Source organism: Penaeus chinensis, chromosome 32 (genome assembly GCF_019202785.1).
Source record: "Penaeus chinensis breed Huanghai No. 1 chromosome 32, ASM1920278v2, whole genome shotgun sequence".
Classification (NCBI taxonomy): domain Eukaryota; kingdom Metazoa; phylum Arthropoda; class Malacostraca; order Decapoda; family Penaeidae; genus Penaeus; species Penaeus chinensis.
Genome location: NC_061850.1, coordinates 26,070,886 through 26,083,385, shown reverse-complemented (window position 1 = coordinate 26,083,385; position 12,500 = coordinate 26,070,886). Strand labels below are relative to the sequence as shown.

At 45.3% G+C, this 12,500-nt stretch overlaps 1 protein-coding gene across 1 annotated transcript in view; it reads right to left on the bottom strand.

Moving 5' to 3' along the window:
* Nucleotides 1-12,500, bottom strand: part of LOC125042725 (xanthine dehydrogenase/oxidase-like) — a 48,569-nt gene that overhangs the window by 35,647 nt on the left and 422 nt on the right. The gene's annotated exons all lie outside the window — the stretch shown is intronic.

The following is a 12,500-nucleotide window of genomic DNA, read 5'->3' as shown; positions in this document are numbered from 1 at the left end:
TCTAAAACGACAGCAACTCCCACAACACGCCTAGCAGCGTCGGCCATGTTGGTATGCGTGGCGAAACCGTTCACTCTGACCGTTTTGGGCCTGTGCAAGGCGCACCGTGCGGAAAGGCTCAAGTGAACGCACGGATTGAAACACAAGAGTTGATGCGCTTAACTCTGTATTGAGGAGGATCTACGCAGCACAACCGAGGGTTGTTTACATTAAGGATATATAAGTCTGCCGCTGGATGGCGTACAAAAAAAGAAAACATACTCTTACATGGGTAACTTAACAAAATGTATTTTTACCTTAGTTTAGGTAATATGAGGTATATCATTAATAAATGAGATAAAAGTATCCTTATACTAATAACCATTTTTGATTATTCCAACAGGTCTATTCAGCTATTCACCTAACGATATATTTATCTATTCACCAATCTATATCTATATTTTAATGATCTATTTAGACATATGCATGCACCACACAGACATACATATATATACGTACTGGTGCACCGATATACCAGACGATATGGACCGTCCATTATAAACCATGTAAACTGATATGCAACACAGCACATATTAACGTGGATATTTATAAGGATTTAAAGACAATTTCCCTTTGAGTATTTTTATTCCGTTAATTTCCCCACTGCATGAAATCGAAATCCTTAGCATGAAGAATAAGAATGAGAATATGAATGAGAAGGATTAATTATACCAAAAGTAATAGCAGTGGCAGAAGAAATTCCCATCATTAACAACTACGTTAATAATACTGATGCATATCATAATAATGCCACTACCATTACTACTCCTGATAATGGTTAATGGTTAATGGTTAAAGGCAAAATAAATGTGCTAGACATCTAAGGTCATGTAGCACTATAGTTAATGTTAGTGAAGGGTGTTTGGGTTAGTGATTAGTTGTTAAAGCCGGGTTAAAGGATTGGTGAGTGAATGGGTTAGGGTCGGATGAGGTAATGTAAAGGATTAGATCAAGTGAAGGATACATATGCGTTTGAGGAAGGAAAACAGGTTGTCAAAGCAGAAAGTGTGAGATTCTGTAAGGATGTCTGATAAGTTGGGATGTCTATGTAGGGAGGATAGGTGGGAGAAAGTAGAGGTACGGGCTGCTTAAAAACGTGGGCATAACAATAAAATATGTGGGACTGAAAGAGGAACATTACATAAGGGACATAGGGGTGGATCGGATTGTGACATAAGATAGAAGTGTGTTAGACGGGTGTGGCCAATGCGTAAGCGGGCGAGGGCCGTCTCCCAACGTCTGTTCCGATGGAATGGAGCGGACCAGGAGGAGATTGACAGTTTTACAGTATGTAATTTATTAGTGTGTAGACTTGACCAAAAAGATTGCCATCGATTATACAAGAAGGTCTTAAAGTGTGGGTAATAATCCGTGGCTGGGATATGTGAGAAACGTGGTTGGTTTGATGTGGACATAGCAGCGTAGCGTGCTAGAGTATCTGCTTGTTCATTGCCGGGGATTCCAACATGGCTGGGTACCCAGCAAAATTTGATTGTTTTATGACGTGTGGACAGGTAGAATAACCAGTTCTGGATCTTACGAACAAGGGGGTTGGTCGTGTGTATTGACTTTATGAGGGTGAATGAGTTACGGGAGTCAGTAAAAATTGTATAAGAGGAAGAGGGTAGTGAGTATATGTGTTTTAAGGCAAAAAGGAGAGCATACAGTTCTGTAGTAAGGACACTGGATTCAAGTGGGAGGGGGTATTTGAAAGTACGAGTTGGGAAGATTACTGCAAAACCAGCACCGGAGGTGGTTTTGGAGCCGTCAGTATAGACGGGAATACTGGAGGAATGAGTGGAGGCATGGTCAAGGAAATGGGTGAGAAGGACAGTAGGAGGAATATTTGATTTTGGTGGGTCAGGGTAGACAGAAGAGCAAATATGGGGGCAAGGTATAAGCCATGGAGGGACTGAATGGACAGAGAACGGGAGGAGTCGGAGATGGGGAAAAGGGGAATGGGAGAGGAGATTATCCATGCGAGTGGAGAAAGGAGTAGGTAAACGTGGAGAAGAAGCAAAGGTAGGAAGTAGGGATCGTGGGATAGTTAGTTTAGTGAGGGGAAGTTGGTGGAATCGAGCATAACATCGGAGAGAGAGGAGGGCACGGCGTCGAGAGATGGTATGCCTGATTCAGTGTACAGGCTCTCAACTGGAGAGGCGCGGAAGGCACCTAGGGCTAAGCGAAGACCACAGTGGTGGATTGTATCAAGGTTAGCAAGGAGAGAAGTTGAGGCAGAGGAGTAGATATGGCATCCATAATCTAGAGTGGAGAGGATTAAGGTGACATGAAGATGAAGGCGAGTTTTTCGATCAGAGCCCCAGGATAAATGGGATAGGGTTTGTAAAATTCGGAGACGGCGACGAGCTTTTTCTTTGATGTAAAGAATATGGTCTCGCCAGGATAGTTGAAGTGGAGTGTCATATAAGAAGAGTGAAGGTAGAGGACCTACACGTGTGCGAGAGAAAAGAATGGAGAAAGATTTGGAGGTAGAAAAGCGGAAGCCATGGTTTGTGGCCCAGGAGGAAACTGATGATATTGCAGATTGAAGAAATTGGTAGAGATTTGGTATGGATGTGCCAGAGGCATAGATGGTTAAATCATAAACATTGAGTGATGACCGGGCTCCTGGTGGTAGAACTGAGGCAATGTCATTTACAGCAAGAAGGAATAAGGTGGTACTAAGCACACTGCCTTGTGGGACAACTTCAATTTGAGGCAAGAAAGATGATATGGCAGAGGCAATTTTGACCTGGAAAGTGCGTTGGGAGAGGAAAGACTTTATGAAGACACCCATATTTCCACAAATGCCTAAAGAGGACAATTGTTGGAGAATATGGTACCTCCATGTCGTATCATATGCTTTTTCTAGGTCAAAAAACATAGCTAGTACGGATTCATGGCGTGCAAATGCGGATGTGATATATGTCTCAAAATGAACAAGGGGGTCAGCTGTGCTTCGGGCACGGCGAAAACCAAACTGGGAAGGTGAGATAAGATTGTGGGATTCAAGATACCACATTAAGCGGAAGTTAACCATTCGCTCTAGTAGTTTGCATAAGCAGCTAGTTAGTGCGATGGGGCGATAGTCTTGAGGGAGGGTACCCGATTTATTGGGTTTTAGGAAAGGGAGGATAAGAGCTTCTCGCCAATGAGAAGGAAAATTTCCTGATGTCCATATGTGGTTGTAAGTTGTTAATAGGAAGGATAATGAGGAAGATGGGAGTTGTCGGAGCATACGGTAGTGAATACCGTCAGGGCCTCCATGAGTGTTGCGGCACGATTTTAGGGCAGCATTGAGTTCAGAGGAAGTAAAGGGAGCATTATAGGACTCAGCAGAGGATAGGGTGAAAATAATGGGGGTACGTTCCCTGATGGTTTTAATAGAAGAGAAGTGTGGAGAAAGGTGAGAGCCACTACTGACCTGGCTGAAATAGTCACCTAGTTCATTAGCGACTTCGGGAGGATCAGAGATGAGGGTATCTCGAATATGGAGGACGGGGGCTGGATGGGTGGGATGTTTGCCTGATAGTTTATGGATCCGGCGCCAAACATTGAGATAGATGTAGAGGATGTAATTGAGGAAACATAATTTCGCCAGCTATTGGTTTTACTATTTCGGATTGTACGACGAAAACAGGCAGATGCTCTTTTAAAGGAGATAAGAACTGATAGGTGATGAGGGGTACCTCGTTTGTAGCGGTAACTGTTCCAGGCTGCACGTTTTACACGGAGTGCTTTAGTGGAATCAGAATTCCACCATGGAACACATTTGGCGGTATAGGGTCTTGAGGTTCGAGGGATAGCTGTATGGGCAGCTCTTAGGACTGTAGTTATGAAAAATTGTATCATTTCTGATACGGATGAGAGGGATGATGGAGGGGTATGAATAGTAGAGAGTGAAGTGAAAGTATGCCAGTCAGCTCCATCAAAGCACCAGCGTGGAGAGTTGGGAAGTGGTATATAAGAAGTTGGAGAAAGGAGAACTGGAAAGTGGTCGCTATAGGGAAAGTGACCAGTGGAAATCTAAATGAAGAGAGGGGGAGCATAGAGATATCAATGCATGAAAAAGACTGCGTGCGTGTATCAAAGTGTGTGGGGCGATCTGTATTTAGAATAATAAGATCAGCTGTGGATAGGAAGCGCTCTAGAGCTCGGCCACGGGTGTTGGTGATAGAATCACCCCAAAGAGTGTGGCGGCAGTTAAAATCATCTACTATGAGGAAAGGTGATTGAAGTTGGGAAATTAGGTTTTCAAAAGCAACAAAGTTAATGGGGTGGGAAGGGGAGAAGTAGACTGAAATCACTGTGATCCAGCGGCGAAGAAAGATACGAATAACTGTACAAGGGACAGTGGTTTGAAAGGGAGGTATGACATAAGGTGTTTTTTGGTTGATAAGTATAGACGAGACATCAAGGGAGTGTGGGGAAGAAACAAAATGGTAATTGGGGATTGGTATTGGAGAATGTGTAAGAAAAGTTTCTTGGAGGCATATAATGGATGGGTTATAAGAGGAGAGGATATGTCGGAGGTTAGGTCTGTGAGAGCGGAAACCGCGAATGTTCCAATTAAGGATTGTTATACTTTCGTTGATTTAGTGGCAAAGATTGCAGTGCTTGTTGGAGAATTTGAAGGGAAGGTGCTAGAGGGTGGGATAAAGAATGAGGTTGGGGAGGTGATGTTGTATCAGGAGGGGTGTCGGGAGGTAGAGGGTCTGGGGAAGAGGGTATTTGTGACATGAGGGATTCACGTGTGTATCCAGGAGGGAGTGGAAGGGATAGAGGGGATGGTGGGAGGGTTAATACAGGTAGGGGTGGAGTCGGGGGGGGGGGGGTTGTTGGGATGGGGTAGGAGGATTGGGTGTAGGGAGAATATGAGTAGGAGGAGGATGGATATCGGCAGTCACTTTGAGTGTGGAGGGAGCGGGAATTGTAGAATTTGAAGGTGGATGAGTATCAGTTTGGGATTCTATTATGTAGTTCTGGATATCTTCAAGAGTTTCTGTAATGGGGTTGGTTGTAGAGTTTTGTGAGATAAAGGTTTTCTTGTGAGGGGGGGAAGATAAGTTTGGTGTCTGATAAATAGGGGCAAAGGAAGGTGGAGGTGATTGTGAGGTAGGGGAAGAGGGGGTGGAACGTTTATTCTGTCTGCTGCGGGTAGTGCGGGGAGGGAGAGGAGAAGGTGTTGGGGCTGTAGTAGAGATTGGGGTGTCTGGATTTAGGATAGCAAAAGAATTTGATTAGGTAGAGATTGGAGTGTCTGGGTTAAGGATGGCAAAAGAGTTTGACTGGGGAAGGTAGGAGGTAGAAGAGGGGAATTTAGATGGAGGGGGGTTGGGTTTAGGAGAGGGTGTAGGAGCTTGGGAGGTATGGGAATTGGCAGAGTGAGCGACATTACTGGAGTAGGGGGTAAGAGAAAAGCCTTGTCGACGTGCTTCCTGTCTGGCTTCACGTAGAGTGAGTCCAAGTCTGAATCTGAGAGTTGCTACCTCAGACTCAAATTTGTAGGTGGGGCAGCCTCTATAAAATACATTATGGGGGCCGCCACAGTTTGCACATGTGCGTGATTGTGAAGAGCAATTTGATCGAGTATGGCCAGGTTGGGCACATATCGGGCATCTGGCTGTGGAAAGGCAATGTTTGGCAGGATGTCCAAAATGCCAACAATTTTGGCACTGACGAGGAGGAGGTTGGTATGGTCGGACAGGTAGGGATTCCCCACCTATGTACCCCCCTAACGGAAGCCGCCTTGCCGCGGTGGGGGGGCTTGAGGTCCCAATGAACTGGTGAGCCGTACCAGAGGGCTACCCATACTGGAGGGGTCACCAGTGAGGGATGAGACAAAATGGCTTCCTAGTGCACCAAGGCCTATGAGAGGGGATGATGCACCCATCCCTGGTTCATTCCATCTTGGGCCAGGGAGAACTCTCCCACATGTGTTTGCCGTGCGTGGCGTCCCGTATTATCAGGAGACAGGAGTCCTGGAGGTTGAGCGATGCTGCACGCTGCGCCCTGCAGCTAGCAACACACCTCTTTGGTCCTCTATTCTGGTTAGACGGGTGGCTTGATCAAGGCCCGGTCAAGTCAATCGGCTGGTCAAATATGGCTAGGGTCAAGCAGGCACTGTCCAGTCGGTAGCGCACAGGTCCCGCGACTACCATCAGCACTGTAGTAGTGATTGCGTATATTTCCTCACTACCCCTGTGGCTGTTGGGAAAATTTGAGTCCCGACTATAGCTTCCCCTCGTTGGACTCCATGGTGGGTGGGGGGGGGTGAGGAAATGAAGTTTTATAATTTGTATGATTACTGCAAATTTACTAAGAACTTGCTCTCTCCCTGACAACCTTCGCAAACCCCCGGCCAATCCATCTAGAACATCACATATTGTCACTCTGGAACCTTACCAGATTCCAAAGGGCAAGAATGAGAATCGTAATGGTTCCCGAGCTCCCAAACCAGGTAAGGAGAAAAGTCCACCTCAATTCATTAAGGAAATCTTACCTGGTAAATATGAAAGTGTATCATATAGTAAATTTCTAGTAGTGAAAACCATTGATGGCGTATCTATCATGGATCTTGATATTTTTGAAGTACATCGCATAACCCCACAGCGAGATGGTAGTCTGATAGTTGAGGTTTCGTCACCAGACGAGAGTGACCGTCTGCGTGCAATATGCGACATTCCTGGGGCTCAAGTCTCATGTTCTCACAAAACCCTCAATCAGTGTAGGGGAATTGTCTTTTCCCGAGACCTGATGAGGTATTCTGAGGAGAAACTGTTAGAAGAACTAAAGAATTTTAATGTAGTGGCAGTAAAACGTTTTAAGAAGAAAGTTGATGGTTTAGAACAGTCGACACCAGCTCTTCTTCTAACTTTTGAATCGTTAGTCCTACCTGAATCAGTTAAATTGGCATGGTACCACCTCAAGGTAAAGCCATATGTGCCCAACCCTATGCGGTGCTTCCACTGCCAGGGTTATGGTCATGGAGCCAACACTTGCCGTATTAAGGAAAATGGACAACCAAGGATATGTGTGAAATGTGGTACAACAGGTCATCAGGAGATGATAACTGTCCAGGTCCAATATGCTGTTACCACTGCAAAGAAGATCATGAAGCTTCTTCTAAGCAATGTAAAAGGTACAAGTTTGAAAAAGAAGTATTGGTAATAAGGAGCAAGGAGAAAGTTAGTTTTGCAGAAGCAAAGCGACGTGCTCGTGTGCTGTTTGCACAGCCGGGTAAGTCCTTTGCCTCAGTTCTAGCCCATCCTCCTTCCCGCCATCCCTTACCCTCCAATACTTCTAACACCACACACACTGCCACTATCTTTAAACCTCAGTCCGCAAATGATGAAAGTGCCTCTGGTGAGTTGCACCAGAAACGGAGTAGGAGTGAAGGGTCTATTGAGGAGACTCCTCCTCCCAAAGTAAGGTCTTTGGAGCCATCAGTAAAGGCTTTAGAGGCCTCAACGGTGACAGCTTCAGCTGCCACCACTTCCACGGGGGCCTCTGCTGCTAGGCAGAATCCCCCTGAAGTAAAGGCCTAGGTACGCCATTTGCACAGGCAGAGGAATACTGAGCCTGTTCAAAAGACTCTTCATAGAGTCGGGTCTTTGGAGCCACCAGGCAGGGCTCCTGAGGCTACCACATCCACAGGGGCCTCAGCTGCTAGACAGAATGCTCCTGAACCGAAGGCTCAGGTCCGTCCTTTGCCCAAGCAAAGAAATTCTGAGCCTGTCCAAAGGAAGCCTGTGGAAACTAGTTCCACAGTTAGACAACCCATCAAAAGATACTCCAAAGATGCTGGAAAGGGACAGCCTAAAGGTGTGGGGCGGGCCTTAACCACAGGTGCTGCCAAACACCTTATGAAGTAGTTTGTCAACCCGAAGAACTGGATACCCTAATCCAATGGAATTGTCAGGGAATTTATGCAAAATGGGAAGAACTGCAACATCTGATAGCTTCATGTAATCCAGTTTGTGTATGCCTACAAGAGATTATGATCAGGGAAAACCGTCCAATTTCCCTAAGAGGATTCCAAGTTCAAGCCCATTATGGGACCTTTGATAATGGACCTCATGGAGGAGTAGCAGTGATGGTACGTCAGGATACTCCCTTCCAGGCCATCCACCTGCAGACGACACTGCAGGTGAAGGCTGTGAGAATAGGCTTGACACGACCTTACACTGTTGCATCCATCTACCTCCCTCCACATAATTTCAACATAGATGATTTAGAAGATTTACTTGGGCAGTTGCCTCATCCATTTCTACTCTTGGGAGACTTCAATGGTCGGCATCACCTCTAGGGAGACACTTTGTGCAACCCTCGAGGAAGGGCCTTGGAGTCCTTGTTCTCAAGAGTAGATGCAGTTTTACTGAACAGTGATGCACCCACACATTTCCAAATTCAAACTGGAACATTCTCCAATATTGACCTGTCAATTGGTTCACCTGATTTACAGTTGATTTCACTTGGCAGGTCATGGAAGACTTATATGTAAGTGACCACTATCAAATACTTTTGGAGGAGGAGAATGGTATTCCAGCCAATGGAGTGCAGAGATGGCGACTTAAACATGCAGACTGGAATCTTTTTAGATCAACTGCAGTATTGCAAGGATCTGTGAATGATTTCCAGTGTGTTCAAGATGCTGTTAATCACTTCACATCACGAATTCACCTTGCAGCAGAAGCATCAACTCCCAGAAGTAGCGGGCAGTACCGTCGACCTCCAGGTACCATGGAGGTCTGATGAATGCCAACAAGCTGTCAGAGCAAGAAAAGCTGCATTAAGGCAGTTGAAACGACGCCCAAGCGATCAAACCTTGATCCAGTACGAAAAGACCAGAGCCAAGGCCAGGCGAGTGCTAAAGGAGGCTAGGCGGACATCATGGAGACAATATGTCTCCTTAATTAACTCTGGGACCCCCTTAGCATGGGTATGGGACAAGGTGGAAAGAGCACATCCATATCACCACCTGCTCTGAAAATAGATGGTATAATCCTGACAGACAAAACAGATGTTACAAATGAGCTGGCAAAATCCATGACAGAGATCTCCTCTGGAGCATCTTACACCCCGATTCTCCCCTCTTCGGGCTGAACAGGAACGACACCCAGTGTCGTTCTTCAGAAGCACTGCAGCAGAACTTCCATACAACTTTCAATTTTTGCGCAAGGAGATGGACTCTGCTTTGCAGCTCTGCCGTAAGACTGCCCCAGGAAATGACGATATTTCATACCAAATGATATCTCACTTACCGGAGAGTTCCCAAACGTTCCTGTTGGATCTATTCAATAGGATCTATAGGGAGGGCACAGTGCCATCCACATGGAAAGAAGCTATAATCATTCCTGTCCCTAAACCCGGCAAGGAATTAGAGACCAATTTCTCTTACCAGCTGCATTTGCAAGTTGATGGAGAAAATGTTAAACTTCAGGTTGACATGGCTGCTAGAAAAGGAATACGTACTGACTCCATATCAATATGGGTTTAGAAAACTGAGATCGACCACAGATGCAATTGTAAGGATGGAAACTGCTATACAGAATTCCTTCACACAGCAACGTCATATGTTAGCAGTCTTCTTTGACCTTGAAAAGGCTTATGATACTACTTGGAAGCATGGCATACTCATGAAGCTGTATGACATTGCCTACCTTCATACAAAGCTTCCTTGCTGACAGGAAGTTTCGAGTGAGGGTGGGAAACAGCTTCTCTAACCTGGAAGACCAGCTAGAAGGGGTCCCACAAGGGAGTGTCTTAAGTGTGACCCTGTTTGCCATTGCTATAAATGACATCGTAAAGGTCGTTCCAAGTGCTGTCTCATGTAGTCTGTATGTGGATGACTTTACACTTTACTGCTCAGGAGGAAGCTTACAGGATGTGCAAAGGCACATGCAGACTGCAATAATCAGGTTGTGCAATGGGCAACATACCATCGGTTCAAATTTTCTCCAAGCAAGACCATGGCTATGCATTTCCACAAACGGGAAAAGTTCCATCCTTCCCTCTATTTAGGAGCAAACCCACTGCATTTTGTCCAAGAGGTAAAGTACTTGGGTCTAATATTTGACTCAAGGCTTACATGGGTGCCTCACATTAAACAGTTGAAGGTGAAAGCTACAAAAGCGCTTAGTATTTTGCGGGTTCTTTCACACCTATCTTGGGGTGCAGACCGCACAACGCTTCTGCGGCTTTACCGAGCGCTTATTCGAAGTAAAATTGACTATGGATGTGAGGCTTATTCATCTGCAACTCCCACTGTTCTCCGGATGTTGGACTCGGTTCATAATGAAGCTCTGAGAATCTGTATAGGGGCTTTCAGGTCTTCACCTCTTTCATTACACAGGAACTACATGAACCTGATTTACTACACGAGACTACAAAGGATTCCGGGATCTCCTACATCCAGATTGGTTTCCAACCCCCTTGAGGATAGCCGATCCTATGGTAGGAGAATGAGGAATCTGGTGGAAGATCTTAATTCGAAATCTGAAAATGGTGTGGGCTTTGCAGCAGTGAGCAGAAGGAAGACTGTATCTGGCAGTCTTTCTCGATCAGCCTCGATTTCCACTGCAGAGTTACATGCCATCCTTGCAGCAGTCAAGATGACTAGAGATCTTACAAACCATTCCGTTGTTATATATTGTGACTCTCGTAGTGCCCTGCAAGCAATCAAGAGCTTAAACTCGTCACACCCAGTGGTGAGGGAGGTTCAAGATTGGCTTGCACTGATGTCAACACGTAAAAAGATAACTCTGTGTTGAGTGCCAGCACATGTTGGTATCAGTGGGAATGAACGAGCTGATCAGAAGGCCAAGGCAGCTGCAACTCAGCCCTGTGATGCTCGTTTTCCTCTCCCACACACTGACTTGAAACCCAGCATCAGGAGTTGTCTTCGTGATAAATGGAGGGAACAATGGAGGCATACCTCTAGAAATAAACTGCGAGAGATTAGAGATGACCTTGGCAGTTGGGTGACCAGCATCCACCCTAACCGACAAGTAGAAGTTGTAATAACAAGGCTGGGAATCGGGCACACAAGACTGACTCATGGGCCGATGATGGCTAAAAGTGAAGCACGCTGTGAGGAATGCCAAGAGCTATTAACGGTCGCACATGTAATGGAAAGATGTGCAACATTCTCAGACCAAAGAGGAAGGTACTTGTCTCCCCCATATACACTAAAAAATGTATTGGGGGAGGACTGTGACATAGAAGGTCTTATTAGTTTCCTTAGGGAAACTAATATTTTCAATAAAATTTAGTTATGCATAATGTTTATGCAATAGTTTTTTAGACATTTAGAGCATAATATTTATGCTTCGATTTTTAATATAATATTTATTGTTATTTATGACATTTATTGATAGAGTTTTAACGTTTTAAATATTTTAATATTTTTCAGTCTAACAAGGTGTTCGCCGCTAATGACCCTAGCTGTTGACGCGGCAGATAATTTTAAATAATCAATCAATCAATCCCCACCTATGTAAACATTTAAGGGAAAAACATATCTACGGAAAGTAATTTTGGCAATGTTGATGGATTTCTTACGATTTCCTCTGGGAGGAATGGAGTAGCATTGTACATATGTTGCATCATAGTCTGTGAGACAAGCGAGTAAGTCCTCTCCACAATCTGACCATTCTTTGTCATGGATTGGGCAATCTGTTGGGGAGATAGAGACAGTTCCAGTGCAAGTATTGAGGGTTGGATGAGGTTCTGTAGGGATGGGATTACCACATAGATCAGTTAGTTTTGTTAATGCTATAGCTTCGTTTTCAGTTGTTACTGTGACGAGACGGGAGTGGTCGCGTCGGCTACGGAAAGAGACTTTGCCTACTTGTTTTTGGAGGCATTGTTGGAAGAGGAGGGTGTTTTGAGAGTAGGGAGCTGTGGAAGGGATCACGAAAAATCGGTCCCATTTGGCTGGGCTAAATAGAATATTTAGGATTCTTGTAGAGGTGGGGGTAGTAGAAGTGCGGGGACGTGTGGAGGAGGGAGTAGTATTGAGGGGGGGTAGTGTTACGGGGAGGTGGGCAATAAGGTTGTAAGGTAGTAATAAGGGTAGATGGGATGGTTGATGAAGAAGGTGTGTGGGAGTAAAGGTGTTGAAGATGAGCATGTTGGGAGAGTAGAAATGTCTCCTGGGGGTTGGTTGTTGATTATGGTTGATACTGTACTAGTATGCATTGATGATGGGGGAGTTGTTGCAGTGTTCGGAGCCGTGGTCAAAGGGGAGCCGGGATTGGGGCTATTTGATAAAGGGGCAAGCCTCATTGCCCCTAAAAGTGGGGTTACATCTTCATTATTGGCCATGATAAGCCTGGAGTATATTTGGGAAAAAAAAAAAAAACAGTCCACCAGGGTAAGGTAAGGGCCAGGTATGGCAGGGGAATACCGTGCCCATGGTTCCCTCAGGCCGTTCAGGACTGACACAAAGTCAGCCTTTC